Genomic DNA, 6,526 nt, shown 5'->3' with positions numbered 1-6,526 from the left:
TTAGTACAGCTTACTAAATGGCTGAAAATTTTAAAAATCGGACAATAACCACGCCTACCTCCCATATAACGGTAATTTTCAGAAAAACGAAAACTGCGATATTTTAGTAACTACTGAAGATAATTCACTCAAAATTGATGATTGCAACAATTCTTTACCAAGAAATACGTTTATGACAAAATTTTGGAAAATGGGCGTAGCACCGCCCACTTGTGATCACATATATGTATCTCGCTAACCGTTCTAGCAATTTGTACCAAGCTCGGTATGGTTATTGTGCTTGCCACATAAAAGCAAACCGTTGAAAATTGTTGAAATCGGACTAAAATTGAGGCCGCTTTTCATATAACGGTAAATTTCAGATATGCTTGAAACTGCAATATTTCGAAATTTAAGGACGCTAATTTACTTAAAATGTATACACCCCGGCTTATCATGTAGCGGTAGCTTTCGGAAAGGTGGAAAGCATATACTTAATACTTGCGCCGGGTATTTAATGTTCGGCTCCGCCCGAACTTAGACTTTCTTACTTGTTTATATAGCAAGTGCAACTTATAAAAACTGGCAGTATTTTTTTTTTTAACTTTCTTTGCAAACGGTCATGCTTGGATGTATGAAAAAAGTGCAAAAAGCCGTCAGAAAATAAAATCCACACAACTTGCATTTATAATAAAATTTAACAGGTTATAAAACTGCTTATCCAAAAATTTTAAAAAGCTTAAGATTAAAAAGTTCAAAATTTTAATGAAGTTTTGTCGAGTTTTTCTAAGCTCTCTATTAATCTTGCAAGTTTGATTTATATGGTTTTGGTTAAAGCATGAAACGTATTTTAATAAAAAATAACAAAAAAAATTTAACTTTAAATAGCTTGCAAATATTTAACAAAAATCACGACGTACTAATTTTTGCTTACCACTCTATATGTAAATACTTATATTAAAGAAATTATTCAAGTTTCTTATTTTTTTTGTGATGAAATTCAATATACAAAGGCATAATATTTGTAGTTATGACCCCTGGGAGTACCACAAACTTTGTGTAATATTTGTTGGACTGTCACATAAATATTTATTATATTTCGTGCTTGAACTCAACATTCATAGCTCAGTGGCAATGTCTTATTAATGTTAATGCATTTTTGATTTCCTCGGAACTGTGTTTATTTACATACTTACATCCCAACTACATTAGGTACACTCTAGAAAATAATTTGCCGATTCGCCAAGCTAATCATAAAATTTGTAAATTTTATCACCGAACTATTTTGTCTGAAATCAGGGTCATTCGGGGGCTGCAAGTAATTGAATATTCGATTTTTCGAAATTCGATATGCAAGCCCTCGAATATTTCCTTTTTAGCCTAAGAAATCTACAGTTAAACTTTCCTTTCGGTAGTACTTTTCAAACAGCAAAAATGCCACATTGTTGCAAAATTTAATGCACTTAAATCGTAATAAAATTTTAGTTTTTAATTTTTCCAGAGTATTAAAGAATAAGTTTAAACGACATTTTTAGTTTTTTTTTTGTCTTAAAGATGACATCGCTTGCATTCACCTTGATTTAAAATATTCATTTATAAAAAGTGTCCATCTTGTACATAGTTGATAAGTGGCCCTTCAGTTGTCACGAATTTCGTTCATGTGATTTGAGTTTCAGGATCGGTTTTATAGACCTTGATCTTCCCAAAGTGATAGTTAACCTCCTTGTTCCTCCTCACTATAAAGATGCTGGAATCACATTGACCGCTCTCCAGATTTTTCGCTGAGTTCGATGGCACCCAATGACTTTGTCTGGATATCTCGGGCATCAAACATTTCAGATAAGCTCCTGGGTTACTTAAATACACCCAAACCTGCGCTTTCCTACCTCATTTATAGCAACAATTTGGCGTATGCGGATTGAAGCCACTACCATTGGTGCTAAGGGATCCTAACTTTTTAATTGCTTTCATCCATGACGTCTAGCTGATTTTTTGCTATCACGGCTAATGATCAATTCCAGTCCCCGAGAATTTTGGCTCTTTTCGGTGCCGGTTCTATGGATTCTTTCACCGCCTAGGCCAGACGATGATCGCCGTCGGATTTAGTAGTTGGCTTCCGAGTCTATTGTAGATAATACGGAACAGCCTCAACTACTCGAGTCCGCAGCATGCTGAGGGGTGTTGTGGCATCTCTTCTGTGCCTTCCTTGTGAAAGGGGAGCTGATTGCTTCAATGAGCCTTTTTTGAGGAGCCTTGAATCAAATTTTGTTTCCACAGTTGGCGTATAAAAGGGCCGTATTGCCAGGTAAGACTAAATAGCTCCCACTGTCTTGATGTATAGGAAGCACGTCTTTCGCAACTGGACTTTGTGAAGGGGATCACTAGACACCTTGATCTGACCCTGAAAGTAGGAATGAAACGAGTTTGCAGGGTATAAAAATCGTTCTTACCGTTCATACCGAATTAAGAAAAAAAAATATATAAATTGGGACACCCTAATTTGAGTGTTATTCCCTTCGAAGCACTTATTTCACATCAAACACTTTTCGTATTCATTATCTCTTCATCTGACATGTTAATTCGTCCTAAAGAAACCTTCAAGCACGCAGTCAATGCACTACGAATAGTTTATCGAAATATTTCTTTTTTTTGTTCCATTGTTCCTAGATACCTACATACGCGCAAATATGTATGCTCCTACGTAAATGTATATATGTGCATATAAATTACTGTTTTTCCTACTTGTATGCGTAAATATTTGCATGCATCTATGTATATTTTATGGAAATTAATTATGCCGCCTTTATTTGGCAACATTTCTAAACATGAAAAGTGCAGAGACTTGTTGTACTGCGGCGGGGTTCGGTTATTTTTACTGGCATGACATTGCAAATTTTACTGCAGAAATAAACTAGCCACTCGTGGTGCTATTGTTTTTGCAACTACTGCTGGCAAAAGCCGCCTCTGACAGCCAACAGGCCAACACTATGAAATTATTATGGCATGTGAGTGTATGTATGTATGGGTTTTATTATTTGCACACTTTTCGGCTGCTTGCGGGTGCAAAAACTGACACACACTTTTTGTGAGGTAGTAGGTGTATAAATAATAAATATGTAGTGCATCCCTCCAGGAATATTCTAATTTAGGGAACTAAAGCCTTTGGTGTTTGCGTGAGCGTATCGATTTTTCAGCAGTGAATCCCCCGGCCATCCATTAAATAAAATCAGCATTTGTCTTTAAAGACACACTTAGCCGGAAAAGGCTCACTCATGCCTTTTGTGCAACTTTCTCTACAGGGTAATTTCGCCTAAAACATAGTCGGTGTTTTTGGCTCCCAGCAGTTTAATTTGTGAATATTGCCATCAGCAGTGAATATTGCGCATACGCCATGTCAGCCCCTTTGTCAAATGAAATTAAATGCTTTAAGCCAAATGGTATGTGTGCATTTTGCAATCAGTTTTGTCCACGGAAAATCTAAAATTCCCAGATAGTTATTTCCAATTTGGCTGCACGCAATTTAAGCTTTTCTCAAACAAACAAGTATTTGTATGAAAGTTTGAAATTTTGGGGTTTTTTATATATATTTTTTGCTAATAGACTTTGCTGTTCTTCAACTACATACTTTTATTTTTATATAAGTTTAAACAAAAATAACAAACACTTATCTTAAAATATGCCAATGCATAGCAACCATGAAAGAAGCTGCAATCACTTATCCCATTTATTAATGCCTACGCAGCTCCTTGCGCGCTCCCAGCGAGAGAAGATGGATGAGCTGACAGCTACGGCGACCACTCGCTACCACTCAGGCGTATGCGTGATATTAATTTCAGCAAATATTTGTAGTTAAATTTTTTCGTCATCGTCGTCACATCGCCACTCGTCTACGACAGCAACGGCTAGTAAGCGTCGTATGAATGGAAGAGGCAAAGCAAACATTGCGCGGTGAACAGTGATACATAAATGCAAAATAAGTAAATGGTCCTTAAATTTAACTACTTTTAGCTGATATCCAATAGGATTCTATCCTCTCATACAGCCTACTTTGGCTACTTTTCATTATTGACACAGTGTACACTGCCGCTTCCACTAAGCTACATATATTCCATGCTTCATTTTCGCCAGCACTACTTCCTTTCAGCACACTCACATCTGTCAGTTTTAATGGTGCCGCTCAGATTTATCTATTAACTTCGCTGTCAATGGACACATTTTGCGCTACATCCCACCACTCCTTCTCTCGTCGCTAAATGTGTTCGATTCGATGCTTTGCGCCGTTGTATGGTACATTAGGAACGCGAATCACATAAAACCAATAAACTCGTGTCCCTGTCGAACGGGATATTGATGGTCTGCCAAATTTCGCAAGTAATTTCGAACACCCGATACAATGGCGCCATCGTTTTGCTGTGGCACTCAATCGACGCACGATTGTTGTGTCAATGTTTTGCAGTTAATACTTTGTTATTTTTATTGGATGAGGGTTAATGTTGTGTTCGGAGAAAGGATGATAAGAGTAACGGAAACTGGTTGAAAGCTGCCTTTGATGAAGGCAGGGTGGGGGGGGGTGGCTTTGCTAATATTATGCTGATGGCATTTCAATAAAACAAACAGTTGTTGGCTGTTACAGTGGAACAAAAGTGACAACTGGGTATGCATACAGAAATGTGTGTATTCCAAAGATACTTATCGTCTCTAAGCAAGAGAAAGATTTGAAACTCGATTTATTATTAGTTTTTTAGATCCAAACTGCTCTTGTCAAAATAGCAAGTCAGCCTGGAGAAGGACGGGCAGCTTAGAATGAAATTTTTGAATGTGATTTCAACTCTTAATTTCACAAGCATTTATCATTTAAAAAGGCGATCAATAACGAGAGCTGTGGTAATGCGAATACAAGAAGCTTCCTTAATCGCCTCTGATATACACCTTACGTTCTGCAGTCCTTTCCAGGAAAATTTTCACATAGGATCGCCGGATGCCGAAACGAAGAAGAAAATCAGCCTTTCCAAAGGCTCAATACTCTTCTCTCCAAGAGGAGATATAAGCTTATGACTCCCACTAGTCCATAAATGTACGAGCTATCGGCCTCCTGTGGATTTTACTTATAACTAAACGCTTGTCGTGGACCAGCCTTGCGGTTTCAAAGCTGGGCAAGTGACTATCCGTGTCTGCCCATTTGACTTTACTTCTCTAACACCAGCTTCTCATATTGTTGGGGACGGCATGAATAAGTGCTAGCCCTAAAGCTTCTTCCAGTTCAGAGCTGTAGCCGCGCCATGGTCCTGCTGTTCATGCCGACTGCCTGAAAGGGATTTTTTATTCTACTCCATCCTACAGAGAATAGATAGAGCACCACTGGCGTGCTTTGCCCGACTTTGGTGGAGATGGATTAGATGGTCGATCAAGTGAAGGACTCCGCCGACAGACTTGATCGAAGGAGCTCCTCTTCCGTACAGGGATTCAGACAGCGCAGTGGATGCTTATCCTTCATTTTGTTTTCGTTATACGTGGTTTTACCGGTCGTCCGTCTAGCCACTGCCAATGAGAAACAGCTAGGAGGACACGACGCGGCACGTTATCGAAACCGAGGCAGCCTGATACAGTGACCTAACGAGTGATAATGGAAAAAAGGTGGCAAGGGACACCGTAAAATTATGGGCCGTTACTCCCGTCGGGGTCGTCCAATAGGCACGCTCCCTGGATTGCGGGAACCCTCGGAACCACCAACAAATCTAAGCTCAATTAAATTGGTCAGAAGCGACTGACCGAACTCATAAAGGGACCCGTTTTTGTTGTTTGACCAACATAATATTCTCAAGTAAGTTACACTAGGCGATGATTCCATGAGCCCGTATTGATTTTAGGAAAGCTACCTTTGCTCAGAGATCCCACTCATGTAGGCCGTTACTAGCCATCTACAGAAAACCCAGGTTTGCGGTCAGTTTTGACTGTTAAATGAATTATATCTCGATGTGTCATTGTGTTTGTTGTTATTTTGATATCCTCTAAGGGTGCCAAAAAGATCCGCTATCCACATTGAAATCAGTCTCAATATTACTATTGAATTATTTTAACCGAACTGATTAAATTTAACTTTACATGGATGTGAAACATCTAAATATGTACATTAACCGTAAGTGGATTTAGTCACACTGTACCATTTTTCGGCGATGTTCGTGGGTCAAAAGCTCGCATAGTAGGGCACGTACATATAAATGTAAATTTGTATATTATGGCTGAAAACGTGAATGATTATGTTTTGTGGTCCATTTGCGAAATGAGACAATATCGAACTCATTAAGTATTATGTTTTTTCATACAAACATACATATGTACATACAGCGTATCCGTTCGAATAATTTTCTTTATTCCTTTGTGTGTTTATTTTTTGATTCTAATGGGCGTTCTGTTCTTTTAGTTTGGTAATGGTCATCACTCGTTTGCAAGTATCTTGTCCAGCCACAACGTAACATCGACGTGTACGGAAGGGTGACGTGACCTAAAGCAGCGCCCATATTTCAGCAGTTAAAAACACACTTTGACA

Source organism: Rhagoletis zephyria, unplaced genomic scaffold, assembly GCF_001687245.7.
Source record: "Rhagoletis zephyria isolate East Lansing unplaced genomic scaffold, Rhagoletis_zephyria_1.1 Rzeph_scaffold_09749, whole genome shotgun sequence".
Classification (NCBI taxonomy): Eukaryota; Metazoa; Arthropoda; class Insecta; order Diptera; family Tephritidae; genus Rhagoletis; species Rhagoletis zephyria.
Note: the sequence above shows the minus strand (reverse complement) of the source record.